This window comes from Anguilla rostrata, chromosome 12 (genome assembly GCF_018555375.3).
Source record: "Anguilla rostrata isolate EN2019 chromosome 12, ASM1855537v3, whole genome shotgun sequence".
NCBI classification, from domain to species: Eukaryota; Metazoa; Chordata; class Actinopteri; order Anguilliformes; family Anguillidae; genus Anguilla; species Anguilla rostrata.
Window position 1 is genome coordinate 31,642,330 of NC_057944.1, and position 17,800 is coordinate 31,660,129.

Here is a 17,800-nt window from a genome sequence, read left to right on the forward strand (position 1 = left end):
ATTGAGTGACGTAAAAGGGAATGCACCGAGCAGCGGTTTGTTAGCTCGAGTATTGGAAGATAGTTTTTAACCAACCATTGCTCAGCCTATTTGACTTCTCCGATGTCTTCGTTCGCCGTGCTTTCAAAAAGGGCTTGTTAATAAAAATCAGATAATCCACAGAGCTTTAAAAAAATCAGATTATTTAGTGGTCTTGCCGATGAAAATGCACCTATTTTATAAATGAAGTTGTAAGCAAGCCTTTATTGCACTTGTACTTCAAAGCTTCCGGTGTTCATGGCGTTGTGGTGTTCATATCCCTTCAAGATTAAAACTGTTATGACTTTTTCATGATTAGCTGATTTTACTAAATCTGATCCTATAAATGTTTTGACGTGAATGGCAAGACAACACGGGAATTCCCAATGGTTGATTACGGATTATTTATTATTATTATGATCATTACATATTCTTCATGAAATTGGCACGCTTGTTAACCAAGCAAATAAATTAATACAGTTTGAGATTGATTGTTATGCAGGCTACGTTGCGATTTAAGTTTATGGTACTTCTTGAAAGCGTTTACTTTCTCACGTAGGCTATTTACGAGTTAACGAAATATTACCAAATTAACAAACTGAAAAAGGTCTCTCACCAAAGTATTCACTTAACCCATAATCAACAGTCGTGAACAAACGTGAAATACACGATGTAAAAGCCCACTGCAGACTGCGAGAGCTACTAGGAATATATAGCTTTTACGCAAGCCTTTGCGCGACACAAACGGAACCAGTGGAGACACCCTACGCGTCGCGCCGTGCTGCTTCGCCCTGCTGTTTACGCGACGCATACGCGACGCGTGCGGTGGGTGCCCGGCTTTACGCGACGCGTGCGGTGGGTGCCCGGCGTTACTGTGCGTGTGTCTGTGTGTGTGTGTGTGTCTGTCTATGTGTGTGTTTCCTGTGCATGAACTAGTGCCGTTTGGCTAATTATTCCGGTTGGCTAAAGTTGAATGCTACACCGTAGCCTGAATTGGTCACGTAGGGTACCTATCTGGCATCTCACCAAGCAGCATGTCCAGTCCAGAATTAAACAAAGCAGAACATATTTCAACACCACAGGGACAAAATGCAATTAAAACATCACGACTCCAAAATCTGTTGCTATGAGCTTGTAGCTTGTTAGATAAAAATCAGCACCTGCATTTATATGCGCTGGATGCATCCCCTGATGTTTGGGGGAAAATGAGACCACAACAGCCCCCCATACCCCTCCACCCCCCCCCCACCCCCCCCCCCCCCCCCCGCCTCCCAACAAAAAAACTGATGTTGTTTACCCATATTAAAAACCTTTAAGAATCAGCCAGGCTCCAAGCCTTACTTTAAAATAAATTAAATATTAGGACAGTCAAGGCATTGCTAAATGAAGAGAGCATTCAGACGAGACAGGAAAGCAGTTTTCATTATTGCAGACATATTAACAGTCATTGGCTTTCAAAATTAATAAATGAATATTCTCAGAATCACTCCTTGTTTATAAGTAAGGTTTAGAAATGTTCCCTACACCAAATTAGATAAGTTAGTTACCACAATCGTTACCACATTAGTTAAGATAATTTATTCTTGCCAGTTAATATAAAACTTCAGACTTCTAGGCACAATTTTGGGCTAAACTTACTAAATCTACAACTTTTCATTTACTTGTTGAATAAAAAAGTGAATATTAGGAGCTGTTAGCAATCAATGTTCACATTCAATCATGCTGATGCTTTCCTCAACAGAAGCTGCACAAATTACAGGGAATTTTCGATAAAGGCATTGCAATCAGCAGACGACACACAGTTTCTGAATCGTTTAGAATTTTTCTTCAATTTATGCCTCGCTCGGCTTAACAAAAATAACAATAATAATTCCAGTGCGGTATACGCATAACTTCCTTGAATAGCAGGCTGGAGGTTCTAGGGACTGTGAATAAGGGCATTTGTGCAGCACACAAGAGCGTGCGGTTCGTGCTCGTGTGCTGAAGCCCAAGGGCAGATACTGACAGCTTCATGTCATGTAAGTTTTCACTTAAATAAAGAAAATGAACCACAAGAGAAAAAAAATAAGAAAACATTTTCTTTTCTTGAGACGAGTGCAAAATGCATGAGCTTTAACAATGCTTATCATGCAAGGCTGACAGCTACCGACTGCAACGTCTTGCGTAACTGGAAAGTTTTCTTTTTCTTTGTTTGCAACAGTAAAGAAGCTCGGAGCATTATGGCACTGTACAAGTACTGTACAATTATTAAAACCGAAACTGAACATCTATTTAAATCAGAGGTTTCCGCACCTCTGTTTGGGGACGCCCAGCTGGATCTGACCTGTATCAGGTGTGCTTAAGGGGTAACGCATCGAATACCTGGATATGACTGGGGGTCCCCAAGGAGAGGATTGGGAACCACTGACTTAAATGCTACTTAAAATCAAACGTACAGATTGAGGTTAACTTCATATCTTCCATAGTTTAATGGGTCGAGTGATTAAAAATAGCACACTGACACCATTTAGAACTTCTGAGGGGTGATAATGCATGAAATAACTAAATAACATAAATTTAAAAAAATTTTAAAAACTATTTCCTGAAAGAGTCTCCCATGGCAATGTGAGAGAACGTGGTCTTTTAATGAACCCGCGTGACAGCCTTTTGCACGGCGAGCGAAACGATTCGAAGTAGAACAGGCGGGACGGCACGTCCGTACCCTTTTCGGGAATTCTGAATCCTGAACTATTTCGCTTCCACTCTGTCGCCACGCGGTGCTGAAGCCACGCTGACAACCCGGACGCCGAAACAGTCAGTTTTGCCATCGCTCAGATCGAGCGAACGACACAACCAGCGTCGCACCTTCAGAAAAGTTCGGCGGAAACATGAAGAGCCCAAACAAATCCCCTGAATTTCTGAAGGCCGCATTGTCTTAACTGCCATTTCCCCTTTCATCACTGATCCCTGAATTATTAATGGCCTTCCTCATGCAACTCGGATGAGGCTTCACTCCTTCTCCTGCACCAACGTCGGGACTTGTGTGGGATTTAAAAAAGATTTTTTTTTTTACCTATTCTGGAAAATAAACTACTATACTGCAGTTAGCAACAACAGCCTGTAGCAGAGGTTTATGCACAGGTCAAAAGATTACATACCAGAATATGACTGATTTCATAATATCTGTAGAGAGGGGAAAAAAACATTCCCTGCAAAACACATGCATGGAACATTTTTTTTTCATTCAGCTATATAAATACACTATATGACCAAAAGTATCTGGACCCCCCTTGGTCTGGGGCTGTTTTTCATCGTTTGGGCAAGGCCCCTGAATATTAATGCTTCAGCATACAATCACATTATGCCCCCGGGTACATAACAAGGCCCATATAGAAATGGTTTTGTCAAAAACAGTGCGGAAGAACTTGACTAGCCAGTGCACAGAGCCCTGACCTCAACCCCATCCAACACCTTCGGGATCAATTGGAAAGCCAACTGCGAGCCGGGCCTAATCGCCCAATCAGTGCCCGACCTCATGAAAATTATGCAAAACAAACAGAGTCTTCACATGAGCAGGGCAAGGATTAATGTAATAAAGCTTTTCGTTCCTTTGTAATGCAATAACATCTCTCTCTCTCCCCCACCCTCTCTCCCTCTCTGCATTTCTTCCTCAGTACAACTCACTCTTTCTACAAACCACTAGCTCCTCTGAATAGGTGTCAGGTTTGCCTGAAGAAGGATTTTCTCACTGAAATGAATGCAGCTCAAATTAACTATTTTATACATTCTGGCTGATTTTTGCTTAGGTTCTTTAGCATTACTTTGCTGTGAGCATCATACAGTTTCAACACAGAGAGGCAACTAATTAATTAAGAACTATGTTTTGGGTTTCTTTTGGTTGGTTTTTAGACTTTGTTGTTGATGGCCTAACCTGTAACCTTACCTGGCTATTTGATACATGCTGTGAATAGATCTGTAGTGGGAAGACTCTGTAGACTCTCAGTAGAGCCTATTTGAAGCAGCAACTAATTGCGTCACAATCACAGTGTTGCTCAAGTTTCTATGGTAGCTCATTAAAGTTTATGAAATGTCTTCCAGTCAAAAAAAAAACAGCATTGGGTATTTATCACAGGTGGATCCAGGGCAATTAAGCATTAGACTTGAGGGCAGGTTTTCAAGTCTTGTCAAAATACACCTTTTGTTAAGGTTAGGTGTGACCACCATTACCATGGAATCGGAGCTGCTGAAATTCCTAAGTGAACGGGACCATATAGGCAGAGCTCACCCTTTGCACCAAGGAGTCTAGAGTAATTACCCAGCACAATATTATTATTTCTAATGTTCTCCATGCAGAAGACTGCCTGACATTCAAACCCAGCCTGCACTTAGCCTTCACCGTGCCGTGAACTGTAACTCACCAGGGACTAATTACCTGCAAATTACAGTAACTGCCATTTCACCATCTTGCATAAGACCATCCGGCACATGACGAAATAGCATTGGGGACGGGATTTCAGCAGGGACGGGCTGGGAACGTGGAGAAGCGAGAGAACCGCTTTGTTAAGCCTGATGGCGAAAACAGATGTGTGGGCTGTCAAAAAAAAAAACGGGCCTTCATAGTTTAACCTTCAAAACATGTATTTAGAAAAATTAATAAATAAAAACCACACAAGGACATCTTATTATTTTCGGTGGCATTTTTGCATCCATCCCAGAGTGACACTCACCGTTGTTCTCTCAAGGGGAGCATCGCCCTCATCACAGCGTCCCTGTTTCTGTTTTTCTTGTTAAGGAAATGGCATGAACTGAACATAAACAGTTGTCTACTCAGCTGTTCTGTCATTCTGTCAGAACTATCCGGAAGGCGGCGCACCACGCTTTCAACCACGAAGCAAAACAGAAAAGATGCGCTTTCCGATATGACATTGGCATTGTTTATTTGACCTTTCAAATAATGCCAGCCGAGATGCTTTCAGTCCTGTTCTTGTGTACAGTACAAGGGTTCAAAGCAAATGAAAAGCCTTTTTAACGTCTGCGGTTCCAGTAAAAGCAGTCCCTATTGATGCAGTTCGAGACCACTATACATAGACTAAACGAAAGATCCTAAAGCTCGCGGCTGCTAGCTCGTCCGGTTAAGGGACGGTTCTGGTTCCAGTGCCGGGACGCGGCCGACGGCTCGAGACCGCGGCGCGAGCATCCGAAGCCGGGGAGAAAATGCGGAAAGTGCGCTAACAACAACAAAAAAGATAATAAAACCTAAATGTGCAAGTCACGTGAAACATGTAGCACGCCTCTTTTGATGCACAATATTTACTTGAATTGATATACTGAGCATTCTTAACTGTATCCCAACTCAGTCTCCTTCCAGTCCAGTCAGCGAGACAACCTGGTCTTCCAACTGACCAGAGTGCACCCATCAGGCGATTGACATCCCACTCTGGTGTCGACTAGTAAGAACTGGTATCCGAGAGCACACCAGCTGAACGTGTAACATCGCAGAATCAGAGTGAAATTTTAGTCGGCTAAAACAAAGCTTGAGATGACCCATAAGGCCATGTTATCACCCACAGACATCATTCTGGCCCTGTTCAATTTGCTTTCATTAGCTATTCATCCACTTCCAGAAAAGGTAATCTCAGGCTCCTTACGGGTCCACGTGGATCTTTCAAATAACTGCCCGGAAAAATAAAACTTCTGAACCCACTTGCAATGGTAAATGTATCAGTCGGTCAGAAATATGTCAATCTAAGTCATAAATAAACCACGTCTTTCTGAAAGGAAGGCCCTAAAATAGAGAGTTAGTGATGCGGCTGAGCAATGGCAAGTCAAGCTACAGAGCCAAAGGTGTAAATTCAAGGAGTGACTAATTTTTTTTTTTTAAATAACTGCGACAAACAGGCTTTTCTTTGAGAATCATTCTCTATAACCTCGCTCTGTCAGCCTAAAAGATGTTTTCAACCAACTTCCAGTCATAATTACCACCTAGCTAACAATAAGACCACTATACAAGCAGAGCCTAAATATCACAAAAAAAGTGAAGAAGAAAAATCATTCATGTTTGAATGCCTGCTCATTGAAGGAAGTGGAAATGCATTCGGAGCATGAGTCAAAAACAACCTCCACGTACTGCATAACACCACAGCGCGTGCAAAGGAAATTCTAGTTTTCATCAGATTAGACGCAACCAATCTCCAGAATAGAAATATCACACCTGTTCAGGATGGGCGACTTAACATGACCAGAGCTAGGCAACACATTTCAACTCAACAAATTGAAACATCTAAACTATACTTCTAAATAAAAAGATAATTTTTAATAATTACAACTCATATTTAAAGAATGGATGGCAAAAAGTTTAAAACCCACCTCCTGGATAGCTAAACCATATGAAATTCTCCAAACCCAAACACGGGTCCTCTGGAATGCATCAACATTTTTGTGTCATTCTGTCTGCTAAGCCAGCACCGTTGCTTGTATAAAAGAGCTCATATTTATTTAAATAAGTATATTTTTGACAGTAGATCTTCCTGTAGATCCACTGCATCATCTAAGAGAATGCACCAGAGGGGGCTCTGCCAGCTTCGCGATGGCTGCTGGTCCCTTTTGCTCAGCTACGGGAAAAAAAAAGAGGCTCCTCTCAAATTATTTAGAATGCAGACATTAGCCAGACGGCGCAGAACGTAATGCATTTCTGAATAATCCCAGAACGAGTCCATATGTCCTCAGCACGAAGGCTTTAATTAATATTTCAAGCCTTCTCCCTCCGAGGGGACTTATCATTGACATCGGCCTCGAATGGAGTGTTGAAGAAATGGTGGCCGAGTTACTGAAGCCTCGAGTACAAGCGCTGCGATTTGAAAAGCCAGGGACATGAACAATTCAGGCCCCCCCACCCAACCCCCCACCACCCCCCCCAGGCAACAGGAGCTGGAATAACATGTGAGAATGGCCACAGCTGTCCACCATGGGAGGATAGAAAAAGGAAAGAGAAGTAATTCAAAGAAAAATGGGTAAGAGTGGCATCAAATCAAATTTCTTTGTTTTTTGGGGGGTTTTTTTGGTTTATGGAATATGGTGGGAATTTGACTTCTAATTTTTAAAAATGGTATTAAGTAATGTGAAATTAGGATATGAAAAAAAATGCTTGTCATTTGTACTCTTCCCAGGACCTTTTTTGTAGCTGTGCTGCTAAGGTAAAAATGGTATCACATTTCAGGCCAAAACTGAATGGCATAAATAAATAAATATATATATATATCAAAAACTAATTTATTTAAAATACATATTAAGACATATTAATTTATTTTACATATAAATGCCAGACAGGGGATGAGTCTCTGGGTGATTACTGGGTGTCTGGCCTGGTCTCCATGGAAGAATTGATGTGATCCTCTTTATAGACCTACTATATAGCTAATCTCTATTCATACAAAATGAATCAAATGCAGACACAAGAAACCTGGCCTGCAAAACACCTCTGTTCTTCAAAGCCCCGCAGACACGGCTGAGAAGCAGGTGATAAACACTTCAATATGGCTAGGTGAGGAATTCTTTTAGAGTCTTCAAAAAAAAGACTCCTGAATATTTTAGGCAATCACATGGCAATGACAAAAATGTTATTTTTATTTTTTAAAGGCACACTGGTATTTGCTAAACAAGCCCCTTTTAAGCTCATCTCAACTTTAATTCGTTTGCATTCACTGCACATAGACACCGCTGCAAACAACTGGCAATCATGACCGAGGCCTGAGGTCCAAATGACTTGAAGTCAATTCCCCATCAGCCCTATTAGACCTGTGCAGAGCCGGTTCCCTTCCAGTCCTACCTGTCGATTCCGAGGATCGGCGCTGCTGACGCACTATGCACCGCGGTGACTCAGAGATCACCGGTGATGAAGGATGTTGACTCACAGGCGTCGCACTAAGCAGGAAAGAGTGTCTGTTGCTCACAGGTTAATGAGAAGCAGTTCCGGGAAGCTCTAGCTCTCACAATCATGGGAGGAAGACCTTGGACTGCAGAATTCATCCAACAGTACAAGAATCTATAGGAAGCCAGGGGGGCTGGGCGAACTTCGGTGGAGATAAGAGGAAATGCGCAAAAGATCAAAATCTTCACATTTGTGCGGCACAGCAAGGGGGGCTGGCTTACAGAGATTAATTCCTTCTTTCCGAGTTGCCATCTTGGATCCACGCCTGGTGAAAATACGGTTGTTGGGAGCTATACAGGCACTAACAAGCGCATGACTCGGCATTTATGCAGCGAGGTATTTGCAACAGCGCTTAAAATGGCACAGTCAATCAAAAGAGTAAAGAAACGGCTGTCTTTACAGTGCTCATTGCCCCCCTAGTGGTTTTGCTAGAAAGTAACTGAATGAACTCACAGTGCAATCAGCACTTTTCATGCTAACCTGCTTTGTCTGTCTGTGTGTGTTCCATTCCAGTAGTTAGGCACAGGCTAACATGCAACAAACAGACGCACCCAGCTTCACCAGATTGGGGGGGTGGGCAAAAATATATTAAGTGAGAGGACACAGTTCCAGCTAAAAAGAGCCACACCTGCTCTGAATGTAGTAGTGACGCATAGCGGAGTCAAACAAGCGTGTTTCAGACCAAGCAAAAGAAAAATTATTTTGTAACCTACCAACAGTAGCATTAAAATTGAATTATAGTGAATTACCATTGAAACTAATTACCAAGAGAGCCATTCCACTGTATAAAAAATAAAAAATAAAAAATGTATAAAAATATCTAAACTTAAAAAAATAAATACATCCATTTGTCACATGAGCATGACAGTAAAAATTTCACACACTGACATCAGACCACGGTATTCAATCTTTGTGAAACCATTTCCTCACTAAAGTGCAATATTCACACTAACGACAATTACCCCTTTAAAGCACTGTCTGTTCACACACTGTAAAAAGTTCCTCTTTTTATTCTTACACGGCTCAATTATTTAAATGTTATTTTACTGGTAATGAATTCAAGAACCATAGTTCTTTGGGGGCAGGACCTCAGAAAATCACGAAACTCGATACCAACCCATCACATACTGCGAGGCAAAGCAGTATTCAACAAAGACAAAAATCAAATCAGATGGACTAAAACAGAATACAGCCTAAAACCATTGCAGGTCTGCTCAAACTAATGTTACAATGACAACAATAAAGGAATTTTTTTGATAAAGGCTTGTATCAAAAGAACCCAGGCCAGTGTTAAGGCCACCTATGAAGAAATTAGAGAATATGAGCATGCTTGGTACATTATTATACATATTGCTGCTCAAACTAACTCGGAGGGAAGGGAGGGGGCAGGCGGGGGGGGTTAGCTCAAACCTCAAAACCTGTCGAGCAGAGTGGGATCCGAGTGGGATCTAGGGCAGACACCCCCACCCTCTGCCCAGCTCAGTGGGGAAAACAGGAAGTAACCAAAATCCCTTTGGCTGCCCTGCAATACATTCTAAATGAAATATTAAAAATTAAAAGGAGTTCCTGTAGCACACGCTGTCCTTTAAAGTCTCTCTGAAGAGTTCAGTTCAGCAGCACTTAAAGGCTATTGCATACCCGGAACGGAGTCATGATAACTTGATTTGATAAGCCCTCCCCCCAAAAGTATACCAGAAAGCAGATGGTGTTTACATGCACTCGGATAGAATTCCCCAAAGATAAAAACCGCAGTAACGGTCTTAAAAAAATATGGTCATGCTCTGTAGACAAATGGCCAGATACTCCATATGCACGCACATGGTCAAAGAGCTCCAGGTTGGTGCTGGCTTGTCTAAGTGACACATCAATCCTTCCGGTCAGTACATCTTCCATAATGACTCCAAATGAAATTCTATTCCCCTAATTCCATGATTTAAAATCAAACAACCATTTGCTGGTTTTCTTGAAATAATTCTGAAGTCAATGACATATCTGTGCATGTGTGTAAACATGCATTATGGCCTATATATACAGAATTTGGAAGGCATGTATAAATATACCAAGTTAGGAATGTATGTATGTATATATACCAAATTTGAAATGTATGGCATTTTACAATTGATGCCTCTCATTCACCAGACCAGTTAGGGGTTAGGTGTCTTGCTCAGGGACACTTCGACACGCCCAGGGCGGGGACCGAACCGGCAACCCTCCGACCGCCAGACAAGTGCTCTTACCTCCTGAGCTATGTCGCCCCACTGCATGCTAGGATAGGCTCCAGTCCGCCCCACTCCTGTGGCACAAGTTTCCTACGCACATGATTCCACCCACACTTGCATGTGCATTTACCCACTTAGCAATTTGAGAGCTGCCCATGGCGCACTCCAGTGAACAGTGTTCATAGTAGCCCACATTGCCTGTTGGTTGCAGACAAATACACAGGATTAAAAAATAAATAAAAATAAAAAACACAAAATCTCCAGCTTATCAATTTTAGCCATTAAAAACTTCTTATCATTAATTCACGTCTGTGGATCAGAGAACTGGAATGTTAAGTTACGTGCTCTGTACAGTATGGTTTACAGAAGCGACCAGGCCTTCTGATTAGTTACAATACAACAGCGATAACACGCCGGTCAGCCACAATGCACTGATCCAAAAGGGAGAGCCCAAACCTTCCTCTGATTTTCAATTCCAACAGAATTTAGCAAATCATGACACCTTCCTGTTCCCACCCCCATGTGATAAATCATGGAGTGACAGACTGCAGCTTCAACAAAACATAATGCCTGAGGGTTGAAAACACACCCCTCTCTTTTATTTACTTGCTGCAGCCATTAATAGCCGTCGTGTAAAGAAGGTGAAAGGGGAGGTGCGAGGTTTGGCGGAAGGTTAATAAATTTTAACAGCCAGATCTGACACAATGATTAATTCCATCACATCTGAGAGAGAGAGAGAGAGAGGGTGTGAGAGAGAGAGAGAGAGAGAGAGATTATGTTTGCCACGTGAGTGTATGCTTTGGCAATGTAAGTGTACCCTTACCATGCCAATAAAGCTTATTGAATTGAATTGAATTTAGAGAGAGAGAGAGAGACGTTCGAGAACACTGACTTAGAATCTTGGAGAGAAAAAAAACATTCAAAAAAACCTACTCCTCAAAGGGTTAAAAGTTCAGAGGCGGGAACAGAAACGGAGTTGCTGCAGCTGCTGTACTCTCTCAAGCAGTGATTCTCCTCAGTGGAGGCTGACCGTACCTGAGATGGGGAAACAAAAGGGAATTGCAGTCCATTTGCCCTTAAATGGCAGCCCGGACTGAGAGGTGCTGGACTGAGAGCATGCAGCCCACTGACTCGTCCAGCGTTCAGCAGCCTTGTGTGTTCTCTGAAGTGATTCCCCATGCAAGCACACGTGCACAACAGAACCAGCTAGCAAAGGTAGCCCAATTAGCTGTCATGCCCAATAAGAGCCCTGACTTGAAAATAGGCTCTGGGCCTGTACATTTGTACAATGTGATTCGTGCCACTGAAATGTTTCATTTGTACTTATTTTGAAAAAAGAAACATATCTAGACCTAAATAAAGCAGTTCATGCCAGTATGCCTTGACAGGAATGGAGTGAAGTATTATGCTGCTCAGTTTGAATATTTTTGACCTATCAAACTTCAGCAATTTGGTCTTTCTTCGCTTTCCTTTAACCTTTCTAAATAAAGTATTTACCAAATATCCATCATTCCCTGCCACAAATGGCCTTTTCATACCCTAACCGAATTACTCATATGTCTTCATCAGCAAAAATATACAAAGACATAAATACTATTTTATGAAATCATATTGTAGAATTTTTTCAAATGGTGGATTAATGTCTTTATATGCAGCTTGCACTATGCCGGGTACATAAAATATTGAAAATATGCGATTCTATTTCTATTTCTGAGATTACCTTGAAGCTCTCAGGTGAAGAGAAGGCTTAGACACATTAATAGTGCTGATATTTGCCTTTTCCATTCACATTATCTGAAATGCTGTTTCATGTTAAATCTCTGGTCCGCTGTTTCACGGTGATAATTTCCTATAACCTAATTTAATTCAATGGTAAAAGCAGATGGCTATCATATCACTAGTACACTACCATGAACATTTCTCCAGAAAAAAAGCCAAACATGTTTATGTAAAACGGCCGTTTCCTTGAGATTAAAAGATAGGAGCATAGCCCTGACTCGACTTGAATATGGTTTTCATTATTAATCAAAAGAACTTTGTTTTCTTTTTTTTAAAAGCCACAGTAAAGAAAACAACGATCAGGTGTCATAACAGTACAGTGATTAAGGATACTTATTTGAGCTCAACATGTGACCAAAATAAAAAGACGAAGTGTTTGGTGGGGGGGGGGGGGGGTTGGGGGACAAATTTTCATAGAAGCTCTTTGTCCTTGTGCATAATTAACTCAGCAAAAAGCACATTGATCGCCAATGAGTAATTTTCCAAAGATTATCTTGACTAAGCAGAAGGTGGCCACACAGCAATTAAAATATTTTATTTTTTTGTTTATTGGGTTTCTCCACTGTGCAACACAGTTTTGCCTTCAATGACAAGATTTCCAATTAACCATCCAAAAAAGTTGACTTAATGTAAACTTACTCAGCACCATGTTCATATTTTTTTTTAAATAATAATAAGCTCCACTAAATATTAAATGCATTGCATTCAATGCGACAATGAAGCACTCTAAAGAGAGGTATAATCACCCGGTTGCTTTATGTTGATGATACAAATTGCTTTTTAAAAGCATTGCATTTTGTTCCAATAACTTCACCCTCATTTTCTATGCATTCACACATTTTTTACCCAGGGCTATCTTACTCTCCATGGCACACACCTTAGTTCCCAGAATGCAGGATGCCTGCAACCGAATAGGCCTATATGACTGCAGCATCCTTAAATGACATTTTTGTGTAATGGCTCGCAAATCACTGTTAAGTCATTAGGATGCTTAGCACGATGTTAGACAAAAGTGCACTCATGATATAGGAGTGTTAAGAGCATGATTAGGTAGCATTGCATTTCTATGTCATTTTTTGGTTTTACTTTCTCTTTGCAATGACGTGAGCAATCTATTTTTAAAAAAATCATTGTAAGACACAATGTTTCTATGTTTCTTATTTACGCCGTTATTTTTAGACTGACGCTTCTATACAGTCACACTCCCGGTTCTGTGCTGTTTCTGCTACATTCACTGTATTTATAGCACCGCATCACCCTTGTATGTTGTTCTGAATCCGAGCCAATAAATGAACATGCTACACAACAGATGTGTGTCAGGACACGGTCAGATGCAGAGGCAGACAAAACAGGTGTGGCATCGTGACTGAGATGAGTCACACGGTCCCCGATTGGCCAATCGCGTCGCGGGAAAAAGCGTCCAGCGCAGTGAAAGTGGAGGAAGAGGAGAGTGACCGGATCTGTCACTCAACGGTAGGGCGCGCTCAGAAACATGGGACGGCTCGCAAGACTCGGTCCCATGACTCCGTCCGTTTCCTCTTCCCTGGACCCACAGTCTGCACCGAGCAGAGGATAAAATTCATATGAATAATTTCTCTCGGGCATTGCGATTCCATTTAATCCTGATCACCTTTTCTTTTTTTTTGTTGGCCGATCGACAAAGCCAGAGAAAGGAAGAGAAGTGAAGCGGTGAAGAGCTTGAGTACTTGAGTCTTAAGTGCAGCAGTAAGAAGGAACGGCGTTGGCCGCCACACATTCCATTGAAGCCGCTTAGCATCTGCTGAGCACGTTGACCGCATGCCCCCCTCCCTAAACCCCTGTGCCCCCCCCCCCCCCCCGCCGCCCCTCCAAGAAGCTCAACCCAGGGCCTCACTGGGCAATCCCCACCTGTCCCAGCATCACTTATTCATTAGCTCTTAGAACAAACAGCTGAAATCACACAGCGAGCACAAGTCCTGGCCCAGCCGAAATTGGAACGAGGAGAGCGTGCCTTAACATAAGTCGGAGATTTATTTGATTTTGTAATGCGATTCTTAAAAGCGCTGGTACGAAACGCGACGGGGGAACGCTGCCAAGCGGCTGCAGTTAATTTAACCTTACGCTCCGTTTCTCAGTCTTTTGCAATTATAGAGTCTATGCCCGCTTTCGTTTTCAGCCTTGTCCCCTCCGGTCAAATGATTAGAGGGGAACTCAAATCAAAGACAGCACTCGAAACGGGAGATCAAACAAAAAATAAAACCGAATTTATCCAGTCAATTTTCTTACAATACATGTCATTCAGATCCCTTTCCCTCAAGTTCCAAACCTCCATTTCATAAAATAAATAAGCGTATCTCAAAAAATATCATTTTATCAACAGCATCCATTAACAATGATGGTCAAAAGAAAGCAAGCCTTGTACAAAACAGCCACTTATGACCTCTTACACGAGGCATAAACGAGTACTTACTGGGTGAAAACTATTTGAATCCAGTGGCCGTTCTTGTGGGCCAACACCTCGCCATCTGTTGCTTGTATGTTTTCTGACTGGTGTTTCGTTCGACACCTCAGTCACAGCTAGGCAGGCATCTAGCAACGGTGATCCACAAACACTCGCACAACAGCTCCAACCCCCGAGACAAACACAGGCCTTCCACAGATTGGACAGACTCTTAAAGCCTTTTACAGGACAACTATAAGAGCAAGACGGAGGGGTGAGTCACTCTTCACTAAAAAAAGAGTAGGTCCGCTTCATTAGAACTAAGTTTCACTTATCCAAAGCTATAATGGCTGTAACACCTCCTAAACAACGATTGCTAGCGAGACACGATTTCTCAGACAACTCCCAAAGGAGAAGAGGCAATTCATTATTTTCCTCTTGTTTTTAGTCTGCTTTTTAGTACTTGTCTGTTTTGGTAAGTCGAATGCCTTCCTGAACTCACAAGTTTTTGAAATTCAACAAAGAACTCAGCGGCAATCGTTCAGCCTAAACCACAGCAGTATCTTTAATGGTGAGTTCCTACGATCCTGTGAAATTTGAGAATGTCATTTCAATATAAACGTGCAGTAGCAGAAAATGATCCGTCCACCTCAGTTAATCTGTAAATATGATTTGATAACACTGTATCCTCATCTCGGATATGTGAACAGGCCACGCCGGTCGGTGTACTGTCCCATCGATAACGTCTATCAGAAACGAAATACTCTTAATACCCCGGCCCGGGCATGTCATCACAAATTTGTATTTTTGCGTTAGTTCTCTTTCAGGGAGCCAAACGGAACAGATATCAAAGGGAAAAAAACACAAGCCTGAAAAATCAGTGAAAGGCCAAGAGAGCGGAAGAAGAGGCTGCGCAGGAGATCACGAAGGAGAGGCAGCCTCTGCCCTTTCATGCAAAGAGCTCATGCTGCGGACGTCCACGGCCTTCATCAACCAGGGGCCGTGACAAGCAGGAGAACACGGCGCTCTCCTGAAAAGGTCAAGCTCAACAGGGGCCCAACAACTTCAAACCCTCTTCCTCTTCACACGCCCCCCCACCCCCCCCGCCCCCGCCCCCCCTCCCCCTCACCCCGGCCCATGCAAAAAATCTCAACGATCTGCCCGCATCACCTTGGAGAACCCTTGGAGCTGGGAGTCTCACACCCAGTGGGTGAGCATCCACGGGCTTCACCAGGCTCAGGGAACACATATGGCCAACGGGGTGTGGACAAAAAGTGGAGCTTTGGCATGATTTTGAGGGGGAGGGGAGGTTGCCTTTGGGATACAATGACCTGATCCAGGGTACCCCTTATAGTGGATAAATGGAGACCAGAAACACAACATATTCACTTATTATTCCCTATCCTCAGTAGCTTAAGCTGCTGCAATCTTCAGAAAATCCATCTTTCAGTGTAAAACCAAAACAATACAAAATGCTGGTCTTAGGATGGAGATTAGTTTTTTTTAATAGTCAAATTAGTTTTAAAGCTATCTGATGAAATCATAAATGTTATAATACCAAAGGTAACTAAAATAAAGCATTTTATGCTAATTATTGCAACTACGAATGTATATGAATATCCATGTTCTTGACAGGTTTATGTGCATGTGCCTGTGTGTGTGTGTGTGTGTGTGTGTGTTGGAAGGGATTTAATGAATACAGTGCCTACAACTTATGTTGGTCGGTTTTATTATTGATTTCAGGATATGCAAAGTAGATGGATTAGATGCCTACTTTAATAGTGGGGCAGAAGTAGCCTACCTTACCACATACATATGCAAATACGTGTAACAACGAAGCTAAGGAAAGTGAAATCGCTGACCAATGTAAATAAATAAATAAATAAATAAATAAATAAATAAATAAATGAATAAATAAATAAAATACCTGCCTTGAAATTGGCTTCCTTGTGAACAACTATTTTCCGTTATAACACTTTGAATATATGTTATTTATCGTATTACTACAATGGCACATGTTAACTGAAGTAATGCAGTCTTTCACCCTCCTATGCATTACAATTAACGACTGACAAACAATAATTGGTTGCTGCACCACCACCACTGCGGTAATACAGTAGGCTAAATGGCGCTAGTAATATTTTACAAATGTATGAATGCAAGCGGTCAACAGCCTCGTCCTTTTTTTCCTTTTTTGAATCCATGGAGTAGCTTTGAGCATCGTTCTTGTCTGCTTCCCCAGAAAACACATTTACAGTAAGATTAGCCGAGCATTTACCTATAGGGAGAAACTTTAATCAAAGACTATATGTGAAAATAATAATCCTAATAACAGGCTATTAGTATGCTTGTATTTGCAGTGCGTTAGCAAATGCTTTACGAATAAGAACGGAAATATCATCTGCTCCGTTTATAACTGAGCTGAGTACCAGAATAAGAACCGACACAAAATTGAATTACAATAACAGCAGAACACAGAATTCGTTCTTATAAATGTGTCATCACACAAGCCAACGTTACCACTTCACTGGCTGTGCCTGAGCCGCCTCTGTGAGTCGTAAAACATAAAAAACATTGCACACACCTCAAAATCGCAGCACCTAACCGCCGATTGTGAACTCCTTGCGAACCTCAGCAACTTCACCTTGCTTTCGGTCTACACCAGGCTTTCAACACGCACTATTCAGTTCTGGTTCTTCATATCACAACGTATGAAAGAGTGTGTAGTTAGGCTACCAATGTCCACATATGGATGGACGGAGATGGGAAAAATCCTCCCGCACAGCATAACACAATTCAAAGCCGGTGCAGTGAGCAGAACGCGAGATCGGCGTGGATGTAGGCTAAGTTACGGGCGCGAGTCGGGTCTCGCACTGGGTCTCTTGCACAGCCGTTCCACGCGAGCTGAGTGCAGAAATCTGCAGCGCAATTGCCCGCGTGCAAGCGTTTCTTATGAACATAAATACACTTTGCCCCGTAGAAACGCACACTTACCATTATGGAGACGCATCCAATGTTTGTCCGTCGCTTTTTGAAGTAAATAAACCGAAATGCAATAAGGGTCGGCTTAGGTTCACTTTTTATGTTGTTTTACTGCGATGTTTAAGAAGCTGGGTATCTCATCGTTGCTTGCTCAAAAAAAATAATGAATTAAAAAGGTATGGAAAAGACGCAACAGCAGCATTCACGAGGAACCTGACGATAAGATGAATAAAACAACAATACGGCCAAGGTTCTCAAAATAGAATACCACGGGTCGTGTTTATTTTGGTACTGTCCAAAAGAACCCAAAATTTTAGCGCTGAATCCTAAAGCTGAAAATCCTCTATGACCACACAGCAGCCACGCACATATGCTCTGGCCGAACGGAGAGGCAGTGAGCCAACCGAGAATGCCGAGGAATGACGGGGAGCACACACGTTCAGGATCGGCTTGTACCATTTAGGTAGCAGGGGTGCG

The 17,800-nt window shown here is 42.2% G+C and overlaps 1 protein-coding gene across 1 annotated transcript in view; it reads right to left on the reverse strand.

The window, feature by feature from the left end:
* The window catches only part of tenm4 (teneurin transmembrane protein 4), a 213,317-nt gene extending 195,517 nt beyond the window's left edge, over positions 1-17,800 (reverse strand). The window contains exon 1 of the mRNA XM_064301632.1: positions 17,336-17,800. The gene's annotated coding sequence lies outside the window, so the exon portion shown is untranslated. The remainder of the gene's footprint in view (positions 1-17,335) is intronic.